The following is a 14690-nucleotide window of genomic DNA, read 5'->3' as shown; positions in this document are numbered from 1 at the left end:
ATCGATCGTGCGTGGCCTGCGACGATCGCGTGCACACTCGCCACCGACCTTCTTCCCGTTTTTTTCCGTTAATTGCCGCCAATTTTCCGTCGTGTCCGCTTCTTCCACCGGGGTGAGAGAGTCACTCGACCGATCATGGTATCTGGCATCCCCGTCGAAAAACCACCGATCTCCCGTGAACTCCGTATAATATCGGCAGATACGCTCCCGTACCCGAGGACATTCTAACGAAACATCGCGATGGCTGGTCTGTCTATTCGTAAGAAGTCTAATCTCGTTGCTTCTTTCATCGAGTGAAACGCATTGGAAAAAGGAGCTTGCAGTGAAGACTGGTTTCTTTGCCTATACCTCATTTACCATAACCACAATGTCAAATGCTAAGTCCATGGATATCGAAGTTATCTGCTGCGCAGACCACGGAGGACATGCGGGTCTGCTTACAGAGTAATGGGCTAATCTTCTGTAATACAGTGGTAGAGATGCGGCACATGGATTTCGTTATTGGTTATTATTCGAAGTACATTTACAAGCAGAATCGCGTTGGGTCGCGCGAGGGGAGCGAGGGGGATGAAAATCGAGATTAAATGGGGTAGGACGATATATAGCGGTGTATAGGGTGCTCTATGATCTTCAGTGTCTCTCGAGGAACTTCGAGGGGAGAAAAGAATCGTCTCGTCGTGAATCAAATTTGATTTTGCAGGGGAGGTTAATACTATCGAAAGCAGTGGATAAAGATATTGGAAAATCCTTTTCTATTTATTTATTTTATAAACCTAAGATACTGAGCAGTTTATGCTACCAGATGTTGCAGTAAGATGCCTATCTTCGAAGGACTTACTTGCTACCTGCGTTATCATTTTACATAGCAATTTTTCACAAAAAGACATTTGTTCTGCAGTTAATTAATTTCAAGAAACACTGAAAACAGTACAGGGTGTACTGTTATTTTATCGCGTGTGATAGATACAGGATCAGCGATAAAGACTCAAAAATACCAGAATTCTACAAAATATTAAACTCTTCTAAAGCAAAGCAGATTTTTCTTCCAGACACCATAAACTAAATTCTACCCTTTTAAATTAAATTAAATTATACTCCAACATGAATGACATAAAATAAAAACAAAATCCTGGACACGAATTACTATGAAAATTGTATACTCAATTCTCCCATAAGTCCGCAATTTCGAGAGGCACTGGAACAATTAATTCAACCACTTTATAACCAAAACCACGTTCTCCACTCCGTGGACCTTAAACCCCATCAAGCCCGCCAATGGCACGTAGCGGATGGAGGCGCGAAACTCAAACAGACACGCGGGCCACGTCTAACAGGCGACGGCGTTCATTCCGTGGCACGTAGATCCACGTCGATACAGAATATTGCGAGGCAAAAGGGCGACAGAACTGCCACGGCGATGATAATCATCCGTGGGATCGATCGGAGCATCGAGGTCGGAAATTGCGTGCAACCGTTCCGCGCCTCCATTACGACGCGTCGAGGCTCTCAACGCGAAGTTTCCTCCTTTATTCGCGTTTTCTTCCTCTATTTATTCGCCGAAGCGTTTCCGTGAGTGGCATTCATCGTCGCTTCATTATGCTTCGGCGCGCGCGGGCACGAGCGGAATCGTGTACGCAACGCGATCGACCGATTTTCTATGGCAACGAGCACACCCGCGGAAGAACCGCGATAATTGCGAGATGGAGAACGACGATCGATGGGACCTCGCACGATAGAGAGTTAGCACGGAGAATTGCGCTATTATAGCACTGCTTTTCGAATATTTTGGACCACCGATCGACCGATTTATTTATTTCGCGACGGAATCCGTGGATCGACCGTGTAACGCCTTGCCTTACCATTTAAGTTCCGATGGGGTGTGCCATAGTGAACGACAAGGTCGATCACGCGTCGAGCCATCACGTCCAAACGAGTCGAAGAATAACACGTAATCGAGACAGAAAGACATCGGCGAAAATTAACTACGAACTTGACCGATGATGTTTACGTTGGATCTGTGACGACTTCGAAAGATCGAGAAGCTTGGATAGCCAGCCACAAATTGCACGCGGGCACGTGTCGCGGATCGTGGTTCTGGAAAGATCAGAACCATCGAGAGCGTTCCACGACGCGTGCCCCCTGCGAAGACAAAAGACGATCTGGTGCTCAGATAAAAAGCGAGCACCCGATTACCAGAGCTAGTCAATCCTCCCAATGATCCTATGTACCAACCATGACTCTTACAATTTATGCTCACGTTTGATCCGATTTTCTTACCATGAATCTCACGCGGTATTTTAAGTGGAGGAATTAAATACACTAAATATACCCAAACCAACACGTACACCTATCTATTTTTATTGCATAACTTCCATGATTACTATTACCCAAGTACACTTCATTTAAATACCTAAATATCGAATCATCCAACAGAACGATTCAAGCCTCGTCCAAAAACATACTCAAACCAACACGTACACTTGTCTATCTCCATCCAGAAACTTCTGATGAATGATTGCTATCATTCTAGTACACTGCATTTAAATACTCCCAATATGCAATCATCCCACCCAACAGTCCTAACCTCACCCAGAAATCTATTCAACCGAACACGTACACTTGTTTATCTCTATTACGCAATTTATATAATTAGTATTACCTAAGTACGCTGAATTTAAGCCCTTACCTTACTATTTAAGTTGCGACGAAGCGAGTCAGCAGCAAGGTCGGTCACACGTCGAGCAATCACGTCCGAACTCGTCGAAGACTAACACGTAACTGAGACCGAAAGACGTCGACGAAAATGAACTTGAACTCGAACTTGACCGGTGATATTTACGTTAGGTCCTCTCTACGAGCCATGGCTCTAACAATGTATGCTCGTGTTTCGTCCGATTTCCTTACTACGATTCTCACACAATATTTTAGACAAAGGGGTTAACCGATTCTCCTGTTAATTATGGCATCCGCCATGAGAATATAGTATAGAAATCAAATAATTCTATGTGTTAGCTATTACACGAATTCTTATTTACTGTTCCAAAAAATATTGCTAGCTTTCTAGCGGAAAATCTTTAAACTCCTGATCTTCTTTACCCAAAAATCGTCGAGTGCAAAGGGTTAAAAGGGCATGCAGTCTCTGGCTGCTCTCACTCACCGGAACAGTGCAGATCGCTTACGTATCGTGACCCACAGTGGTGTGATACTCTCCTTTTTCTTTGCATATTCGCATAAAGTGTATACATTTCACTTGCATTAAACTTTATGCATCAAATCGCTGTACAACCGAATACGGTTACTTCCCTGTACGTTAATCGTTTGAATTTCCATCCCGAAATTCCCAACACAAAATCCTAGCCATTTCGTTTAAAATAGAACATGCTGCATCAACGTTCGATCTACCACTTTTTACCATCTTAAGAACGGTTCCAATTAACGTGTCGTTATATTTGCTGTATTAGGGTGATTGCGTTCCATTGAAAAACAAGAGCATTATCTGCTGCGAAAGTCTAATACTGCTTATTAGCCTGCCTGATAGTTTTATTAATACGCAACTAATGTTACGTTAAACCGTTCCATCCGTAAGTGTATTGGATAAGCTGCAGAGGACCGGTTTCGGAAGACGGTATTAATCATCAAAAGAAGTTCCGCGATACGGTGATAGGTAACATGTGTTATATTATACATAGTTGCGGGGATAGGCTTTTTTAAGGTGGTCTATATATAAAATTATCTAATTAAGCACATAAACGAGCGTAAAGTAATCTCGCGTATAAAATTTTAGTACACGGACTACGAGCATGCGGAAATCGTTCTAAGTACACGTTACGATAGATACGCAGATTACAGTATAGGATTTACCTGTGTCTTTCCTTCTTTTATGTTCCCTTATCTTACCCCGCGCTCTTTATCACGGACCACTTCCCTGCTAGCAATTATCGATCATCATCATTTTTTCTCGCGTCTTCTGCGTACGTGTCGGGCCCGAGTTAACGATATACTTAGGAATAAAAAATTGCAGAAAGGAGCTCTATAATAATTAACGAATAAAACACGTCTGTAACCTCTCGCGCTATGAAGGTATATTTCGCATGAAAATTACACCCTGCAATGCCCATCGGCAGTGAACGTGTTCGTTACCGAAGACAGAGGTTACTCGCGTGCGTTATTTTTAGCTAATCGACGATACGAGAAAATATATACGCGAAAGTATACTCGCGAATCATTGGGAAATAAGAAATTCGCGAACGAGGTCCAACTGATAATTACATCTTCGTCCCTACGATTGAAAGGAACAGCTCGCGAGTCTGTCTAATCCGTTACGTCTGATTGAAGCTAAAATACCATGAACGATGACCGAAAAGAAACATTCGCTGTAATTAATTACTGGCGCTGAAAGAAGGCGCAGCGAGACACACACGGTGTAATTAAATTTTCAACGAGACCCCTTCCTCCGCTGAAGAATCCGCAATCAACCGCCGCCACCGTATAAGCACGTATTCGGTAAGCAGGCAACAGGGCAGCAGGTATTACTCGCCACTAATTCACGTGTAATTGAAACGCTTAAAATGCATGCCACGTATCGAGATAACCGGTTGCACGAGCGGCCGCGTTGAGCATCGTACAATCCACACTCTCCTGGCTCTAATCGCGCCCGTGTATACACAGCTCTAGCTGCAGCAGAAGTCGACGGGCAAAGTTGCGATATCTTCGGCTGACATCTCTACGGTTTCTTTAACACGGTTCCGTGCCGCGCGCGAGCTCGTCGAGATCCGCGACAAGGAATAAAGATACAATTGCCATCGCGTAAATACAGATAATAGAATTTACGCGCAGCGAGGGGCGACCGCGGAGTGAATTAATAGACGCGCAAATGAGGGATGCATGGGACAGAGTTAGAGGTGTAAATGAAGATCGCCGGAGATTATCGCGCGGTTTCACAGTTTAGACGGTCGAAAAATGTAAATTTATTAACGCAGCGACATCTTCGAACAACTTTAGATCCGCGGCTGGATAAGCTTCCTCCTCGTGGCAGAAGAGTCGCGAGAATAAGCATAAATAACGGGGAGTTAGCATCTCGCGGAATGGCCGGAATAAAAATACGTGGAGGACGCGGCATTCCGCTATGGTAAACCAAGGTTAGGGAAAACCTGTCTGCAACCCAATATCCTAAGAAGGATATTCCGCGGGTAATTTTTCCGGTAAAGTACGTCGGGCATTCAGACCCATCGTCGTTCCCCTGGTACCTGATATCGGTTAAGTACCTAACAGCGAGTCGATCACGTTTAAACGCAGCCTTGGAAATTGGCACGTAGAATGGGCGATTTTTCAGAGCCGCGACAAACGCAAGAAATACACGAATCGAATCGATTTCAGCAGCATCGAGTGGTAATTATACGGAGCAGAACTCGACTTCCGGCGAGAAGGAGAAATCGCGTGCAGAGATAGCTCGATTTCGTCCTAGCTCTGCTTCTTGCCTCCAACCCCCAGCCTTTCTTCGTGTTTTCGTTACGACCTGCACGCAGCGTTTATTGGAGCAATCTCCGGGAAACTTTGAAATTCGTCGCCGCCACGGCGACCATCATCGCGTCCGTTAGCGCGAGCATCCGTGTCACGGTTTCCTATACCAATGGAAGAACTGGGATAACGAGGATAATGAGACGTACTCGTTGCTACTGCTTAAAATTCATATTGCATCGCTGATACGGACCTGACAAAATTGCATGGGACACGCTAAAAAATTAGATGCTAATCCAAGTATTTCACCCCCATTTAGCGTTAACCTACCCTAACCTCGACGTTGCAACAGTAATTTCCTTGCAGGAGAAATTTAAAAGTTGCGGGTAAACAAGCTATCGTTGGAAAGATGGAGTCCCCGAAGCGACAGATTGAAAGGTGAAAAAGATGGACGGGATGTTGGATATTCAGCGGAAATCGCGTTTCATCGCGTTCATCCCGCGAAACACGCGGCATTTAGATAGGGAGGATGGGAGAGAGGAAGAGCGAAAAGCTCGCGAGAGCAGCCACGGCTCCTTTTCAACGATTTACCTCGGCGCGAACGCGTTCCACTGAGTCACCGAGCCCATAAATATAAAAGCGGCCGAGCAAAGTGCTACATTTCGTACTTAACTCGGAACCTAGCGACGGCCGCGTTGATCGATCTGCCGGATGACGTGTTTCCAGCTCCTCCAGCTGGAAGCACCATCCATTAGAGGCAGCGTGTTTAATCAGAACTCTAAAGTTTCTCGCCTACGCTCTTCGGTCAGCATAATTGGTCGTTCGTCGAGCGCGCGAGTATTTGCGTGCCGCTTTTGACTAAACTCGTGGAAATAAAAAGAGGAAGGAAGGAAGGAGAAAAAAAGAGACGAGAGAGAGAGAGGGTCGGGGAAGAGAAGAAGCGTGAGAAGAAGAAAGAAGGAGGAAGAGAAGGTAGGGTGAACGAGAAAGGTGAAAGAGGCGGACGCAAGTAAGACGAAGGGAGCAAGGATTGTATCGCCCTCGCTGAAAAAGAATAGAGAGAGAAAGGCTCAAGGGGTTGCGCCCAGAGTAAACATGTCAAGCACAGTGCCGCCCATTAATTAGAACCCTCCCCTGCACTCCCTCTTATCCTCTGGCTCTTCACCGGCGAAAGAAAGAGGCCGAGGGACGCGTGGATTCGGCCGAGGGAAAAAGAGGAGAACTGAACGCGGTCGCGGCTCCCGACTGCGGTGTATCGCGGCGAAAAGCTATCGAGGCATCAGCTATTCGCGACGAATCAAACGACACCCGGTCCCGCCTTCCAAACTTTCCACGAGCCTAATTAATCACGCGGCTCGCTTACTCCTGCGAGCCGAAAACCCATTGGTGAAAGACTCGCAGACCTGGCGAGAGTTCCAGCGAAAGCAACAGAGGGTGAGTTCGTTCCAGGGTACAATGATTCCGCGATACCTATACAGTTACCCCGTATCGTCGACCCGATGTGCTCGAAAACACCCGAAAATCCTTAATCGTCGAAACGTTGAAATGCGAAAATGCAAACGAACGACGCAACGCACCCCCTAACACCGGGACAGCCATAGCTCCACCCCCAAAAGCGATTCGGAAGCAAAGAGTGCGGATCGGAGCGTGAGGTGGCGTGCGCTCGTTCGAGTTCACTGTTTCGCAATCCAGAGTCGAAAGAATGCATAGAATCGTGAGAGGGCCGGGCCCCGTGGAATAGAAAGGGGTGAAGCGCGCGGCCGGTTACGCTGCGCCGGCAACGACAAAGAGTTTAATTATTTGTAGGAGGCTGTCAGAAGGTTTGAGGGACGTGGAGAATTCGAACCCTCGGCTGCTGGCCTCCGGCTTCCCACGCCTCACCTGTCCGACAGAGATCCTTATCTGCGCTTCCACGGGGCCAGGGTGCAGCGAATGCAACGCGGGAGAGGAATTAATCGATTGTTCGCCGTCGACGACAAAATGTTGCCGGGACAATGGGCAGAGGAAAATAATAAAGGAAAAAACAAAACGCGACCGGCGGAGGAGAAGAAGAAGGAAGAAAAACATAAAGTGCGCGCGAGCGCGATCAAAGGACCCCCGTGCGTGGCTGTGCCACGACCGGCTCTGAAAAGGCAACAAAACGAAAGGTCGATAAGTCGTGACTGACGAAGAAAGGAGACCGGGACGGAGGTAGGACGACAATATTAGTCGTTCATTATTCCTCGAGCACGTAATTACAGAGCCACGAATGGCCACTCGTGAAGGCACGCGACCCACGCGACATATGGCGAACGACGTGGAGCCTACATTCATCGGTACACGTGAACCGCGAGATCCTTCGATCTGCTCTACTACATTTCTCCATGTACTCCCTCTGGTTGACAAATCGAATCTCGATAATCAATCGAAACCTCCATTCTGACTCTCTTCTACTCGACCTCCTCCGCTCTAGCCTCTTTCCCATTGTCCTGTCTGTTACTGTCCTACATCGCTCTACTGTAAGAGTTCTAATCTCCGACTCCATGTTGCTAGACGCTTCTAGCGACTCTGGTATTTTCGGCAATTCTAATAAAAACCTAACACTGGAAGTCACTTCCTCCTAAACAACCGTAAAGAAAGCTCGTATAGTTATTTCAAGAAATTATCCCGGTAAAGTCTAACCCAACCACGGTATTGTCCAACAATTTCGCAATGAAATAATTTTACAGAAGAAACTCAGGGAATAAATCCAAACGTCTCTGCTCAATCGCGAAGCTTGCAACAACGAGCACTCCCACGAATGCTTCGGCGAAATGTTACGACAGACCCTCGGTTAATCAACAGCCTGCTGTATAACGTCACACCGCGTAGATAATCAGGAAATTTCCAAGGAAGCAATTACCAACGGCGAAAGACACCGCGAAACGGTCTCGGGAATAAGAGCAACAGCCATTCGCTTTCCACGGTGAGCAAGAAATAAGCAAAAGTGGAGGTAGCTGCGTCTCGGGGTTTTTATGAAAGCCGAAAGTACGGCTGGCTGGGAGGTTGGCAAACGTCAAATTAGAATTAGAGGGTAATCGAGGGACGCGAACAGCCGCGAGCGTCGCAGTTTAAGAATAATGCCCGGTCGTCAGCGTGGCTTAATACCCTGGATGCAAAGCAGGCGAAACGATAAAAGTCCTTGGTGGCGTGACGACGACAACGACGACGACGACGGGAACGACGACGTCTACGAGGACGATACGACAGCGTGGACGGGAGGATAAGTCGAGGAGGAGCGAGCCACGGAAAATGAGAAAGGGCTAGGCGGTGTGGTGGGTTGGCCTGGGTTTGTTTTGAGTTTAACAGCCCCCGACGCGGAATAAATTCCTTGGAAGGAAACCTTTTGGTGCCCGAAGCGTCACGCGACTCGCGGAGGAACGGAGACGGTGAAAACGTCCTCGGTGTCTTCATTACTTTAATGGAGCGCGAGTGTCGGAGCTGGTGTCCCGGAAGAGGGTGGAACGACGAAGGAAGCGTCGACTTCCAAGGATGTTATGAAATCGGCAGGATAATAACCCCGCCAGCGAAACAGCGGACGGAAGGGCGAAGGGAGGAAGTGCTAATAGTCGAACAGCGACATTCGCCGAACGCTTCGAGCTGTTGCTTTTCTACGAACAAGTCCTGCGACTTAATCCGTCACCTTGCCCCACGGCTCTGCGCGATAATGTAAACCGATGAAACGAACACACTCGCCCCCGTGAAGATATCTTTCCGCCAAGCACGTGCTAAGTGCCTTCTCGCCGCTGCTTTCTGCACTCGCGTAATTGGGCATGACCTAACTCCAGAAATACCCTTCTGCCGAAAAACGCCTCCATTTTCTAAATAACAACTTCAATTCGCACTTCGATTCGTTTATATTTTTGACCTCGAAGAAATAAAATACGATAACCTGGTCGTTACGAAATTATCCCGAAGGGGTGCATTTTATGGCGAAAATGGTGATATAGGTCACGATTTTTGGAGAAAAATCAAATCGATCGACTATATCACGAAATAAACCGGTTCCTATGCGGTGTTTACTTTCAGCGTTGGAAAATAAAAATGAAGAGTGCTCGCAATGGCGAAATCAGCGTTTCCTTGAAATTTCCTACGACGCGGGAAAAGAAGGTAGAGAAGCGCAGGGGTGAGGAAAAAGAGCAGGTCGGTGAAAGGGGATTGAAGTGAGCCCGATGCAATATAGAAACGGAAATACATGAGCTTCCGGTCGATAGTTCGCACTCACTGGAATACCAGCGGGAATATCTGTCGGTGACATATTGCTGGCATCGTCGTTACGCCGGAAAGTAGAGTGAACCGTTCCTCTCACCCTCTCTGTCCATCGCCCGCCGCTTTCTTTGTTCACCCTCGCGGCCTGCCATTTCACTGACAACCTCTTCTGCGAAAATCGTCTCCATTCGGATTCAAATGAGGCCTCGTTCACACCATGCCACGCGTCATATACCCCTTAGGCGCTTCGAGTGGTTCGACGCGTCGAAATCGTCGCGAGAAATGGGGGTGGCCGGCGATTCCTTCCTTGATACACTTCAGCCTTTATGGCTATCCGTTCCACCGACCTATCCCGTCGAGATTACGCCTCAGATTTTTATTAAACGCTCTTAAGAACGAGGAGTAGCCGATTTCGTCCACCCTCTGCCTCGATGAGCTTATGGCATCGTTTGGATTTCGAATTTCCCAGTGAAATACGACGATTTCGTATACGGATGATCGAGTTCGAACATTTGAATAGAAAAGCTTCGAATTTGACGCTGTACTTAGCTTCTTTTATATTTATTTTATTTACTTAACCCTTATCCGTCTAAGTCACCTCTCACGTGACAACAGTACTTTGTCACTGCGGTTGCGCGTCATATGGGAGGAGAAAAGACGGAAATTTTTCACATATTTACGGAAACCATCTACACCCTAGTGAGAATCACGTATAAAAAGCTAGCTTCCGATTAGGGTTAAATATTGGAGTAAAAATCCCTAATTTAATATATATGTTACTGATAGAATTTGGGATGGCAGTGGAGTTAAAAAGGAAGGAACACTAATTATAGAAAAACAACGCTTTAATAATTGACAACTCGATCGGTGTGTGCTGTACAACGATTCTTTAGAGACTGATTCATTTGAACAAAGGAATTTGGCTGATGACCGACCGACACGTACACGATCATACATTATTATGTAATAAAAAAAAAAAAACATTTTAAGATCGACGTTATATATAAGATATCTCGACTTATGTCTTTAGCATTCCAACAGTTGTTAAATAACGTTAAACCTGTACTGTGTAATTATTGGGACTGTCTGAGAAGAAATCAGTCTAATCGACACTCTGTAAGCATTGAAGATGATTAATTAAAGTAGCAAAAGAAAACGTAAATAGTTCAGAGACTAGACTGACTGACCCTAAAAGTATACCCTAAAATCAACAACTCCAAAACGGGAAAACTCGTGCAAGTGTTTCCAAATATCCAGAATTGCATTCTTAATACCAACAATATCGATCGACCTGTTAACAATTCTAAATACAAAATAGATAGTAAGACTAGGAGCAAACGTTGCCTGTCATCGAGTCAGTTTAAGAAATTGCGTCAACCCACCCTGTAATCAGGAACATAATCGTACAAGGCAGCTTACAAAGCAGTACTCCGTACACGTCTTATCCCTGGTACCATCGATACACCGAGAGGCAGTTTTAATCCTTACTTTACGACGTTGCTTTCCTGGAAAAACGAGCGAATCAACGTGAAAGCTTAGGGAGCATCGGGCGCGTAACAAGTGCATCGGTAGTACACCGGCGAGCGTAAAAGCGAGGCTGGAACGGCCGAAACGAGGCGTGGTAATAATTAACGAAGGGTATTTTATTAAACGGAACGCGTGTCGGCTCGCGGCTTTTCGTCGCGAGCGGAACAGAGACGGCCAGCGAGTACGCGCTCGGCGTGTTCTGATTTCCGGGTTAATTAAGAGCCTCGTAAACTGTTTTTAAACCCGCGCGTTGCTCCGTCGTCCGACCAATTATTGTCTCTTCTTCCTTCTTCTCTCTTCTTTTCACATCGACGACCAGCTCATCGCGCCTTTCCGTAACGACTAGCGGGACCGAGCGTTGTCCCTCCTAATGAATATCTAACGCGACGCGGACTTCTTTCACGAGGCCGTAAAGCGTACGCGACACGTCGTGGCCGAGGATAAAAGCCAGGATGAGCGCGACTCGGTCGTTTTTTAATTCCTCGTTCGAAGGGCGCAGAGACACCCCGGTGCTACGAAGCGGCGTAGAACTTGAGCGAACGAGGACGAGACGGGACGTATACCTGGAACGAGCACGTCGAACCGCGAACCAGCCGCCTTCTGAATTATTTAGTTAATTTCCGGTGAACCGAGAGTCGCATCGCCATTGCAAAGCTGGCTGGTTCGATTAGTCGAACACGCGATGCCGTGTCTCTCCGTCTAATCGCGACAGCGACGAAATCCGCGACGAGAAGGAGACAGCGCGATGGCTCGGCCTGGCGAGACGGAAGGACAGAGGAGGAGAGAGACGCGGAACGACGGAGCGGATGAAGAGGGTGCGACGCGAAGGAACGGAGCGAGAAGAGGCAGCCAGTTAGCACGGTAACGGATCAGACCTAAGTACGTACTTAGTAGACCCCAAGCACAGCCGGAGGCGTCTTAATCACGTAATTGCTCGCGAAATCCCGTACCAGTGTATCCAGCCGCCTCCAACCCCGGAGAACCGGGCCATTCCGTGGAAAGCCAGGCCGAACCCCTTTCGACCGACCCAGCCACGCATCCAGCAGCAACGGAGATAGTCCGTCCGACTACAAAGTGAACGCAAACTGCTCCGGGCTCGATATCTTCTTACTTATTCATCCGTCGTTTCGCCTTGGCAATCGAAAATTACTCGGTCGCCAAGGATGGAACGACGAGAGACTCCGCCGGCTTTTCAGACTACCCCGTTTCCGGCAGCCGTTTCGCGAACAGCGAATCTAATTCCAACAACTCGCGCAGGGATGAAAGAGAGACGGACGACAGCGGCGTAGAGGCTGCTTGTTTGCGCATCCGAACGTTTGCAGGAATTAAGAGGTCAGTGTACACTTCGCTCCGGGTGTTTCCGATGAAAATAAGATCGCGTGGATCGGATGGGTCTTTTAAAGATTTAGGGTTTAGATTTAGGGACCCCAGCCTTTGGGGTCGCTGGTCGAATCACGCGAGAGATTAAAACTGAGCGTTCGAAGGTTCCAATTTGTTGAGGGGTTACAACGCAAAGGAATAGTACGGTGGAAAAACTTGTAGCGACCATCATTCTCGCCCTCGCCACTAGATGGATTCCGCCTTCAAGGACTTTCCCGCAAGTCCTCGGGAAACTCCCAGTTTCCTATATATATAATTTCCCGTCTTTCCAATAGTATCCCCAGTGTCTAAGGCAGGGCCTGCTAAGCAAGCCTTACCGATGAGTCCGCTAGCAGGCCCGGGACGAAACGCCATCCCTTCCTTTTCCAACCGTCCCTTCTAGCTACCTACCACCGAGGATACCCGCCACAGCCGACGTCAAGTGATGGTGGGAGAGGACCCCCACAAACTGTATAGATGTTTATTAAACGGACGAACAGTTAGAACTGATCTGTTTAGGTCACAAGACGTCTCCAGAAAACGGGAGACAAAAGACAAAACGCAGGAGAAGGGATTGCCCCCACATCGCTAGGATGTAGAATTTACTTTACTATTTAAACACAACACAATTAAAAATTATTCGAATTTTTATGATTCTTTGTTGTTCAATACAGTGGATGGATTACGTTTTACTGAGATAATGTCTCAGAATCGGAATAACTATATGTGCTTTCTTTACGGTAGCTTGGAAGCAAATGACTTCCACAGTTAGGTCTCTATTCGAATAGCCAGAAAAATGCCAGATGTCGCTCGAAGCTTCTAGCAACATGGAGCGGGAGATTAGAACTTTCCAACATTTTTTTCCACAATTCGCTTTGGTCTATTTTTCTCTGATAAACGCGCGAATTATATTTTATAGTTAGAGTTAGGAATTACCGAATGAAGGGAAGTTGAAAGAATTGTGACATAATTAACCTCGATCCACCCCTTAGCTGACCCCAAGCTGAAGCTTCTAATCGCCAGTGATACAACACCGTGCTGGCTTAATAAAAATTTGTCTCGCCGCGGGTGGGAACCGGTTTACGAGTTTTCTATAATGGAACACCGGGTCTGGGGTAGCTGTTTTCCGAAATGATAGCTACGATCACGAGCCGCCCATTGTTTCCCGTTCCCTCGGCCCAGGACGATCATGAAGAAGTGGCCTTGCTCGATATTCAATAATTCGCCGGTCAGCCGTGCTTTCCCCTAGGGTCGTACCAGGGGCCACGGCATAAAATATCGCCGAAACAAATCGGAAGTCCGCGTGGACGTCGCGTTCCGCTGGCCGCCACGGAATCGGGGTTAACTTCTTCCGGTTACGTCGCTGGACAACGCGCCGATATCTCACGTTAATGGCGCTATTAACGATAATGTCCACCAGCAGTGTCTCGCGATCATTCGCGGCCAGTGACGGGAACAAAGAAACGGTAATAGCCAGCCACCCCCGAGACTTGGCTGCTCCGACGAGTCGCGAAGCCTCGATGGCAAACGAATAATGTATTACCGAATGGTAATTTGCATGATTGCTACCGGTAGCTTGTTATTTCCTGCAACTTGCCGCGTAGAATTCTCTATGAGCCGGTCAGGGTAGAACCGCCAGCTGGAATTCCCTATGAGTTAACTTTCGACGCTACGATTAATTCGCGGACTTCTCGATGAGTTTCCATCCCCGTCTAGCAACTCCATCACGGTTTTCCAGGATATCAGTACTTGGGAAAGTGATCGGGTGAAATGCGGCATGGTCTCGCGATTTTTCTACAATATTTGTAGGATGGCGAAACTAGCCTTGAGACACCGAAAATTCACGAAAGAACAAGAACACGATAACGCAAACTGAAAACTCGTAAACTGATTTAACTTAGGGATTTTTCCAAGATAACGAAAACACACAAAGACGCACTCTTTTAAAACTCTCTTTCCAACACCAAGCGACTCACGCTTGTGCTGGTCACAACCGATTTCCAAAGACTCTGTTTTGGTTGTCAAGAACCACGCTTTTATACTTTCCTTAACCTATGCTTCACCTACCAGTAGAGGAGTCGCGCAACTTAATTTTGTTATGTAGAATAACTTTTCGATTT

The sequence above is a fragment of the Eufriesea mexicana genome, unplaced genomic scaffold (assembly GCF_001483705.2).
Source record: "Eufriesea mexicana isolate 0111107269 unplaced genomic scaffold, ASM148370v2 scaffold2207, whole genome shotgun sequence".
Classification (NCBI taxonomy): domain Eukaryota; kingdom Metazoa; phylum Arthropoda; class Insecta; order Hymenoptera; family Apidae; genus Eufriesea; species Eufriesea mexicana.
Note: the sequence above shows the minus strand (reverse complement) of the source record.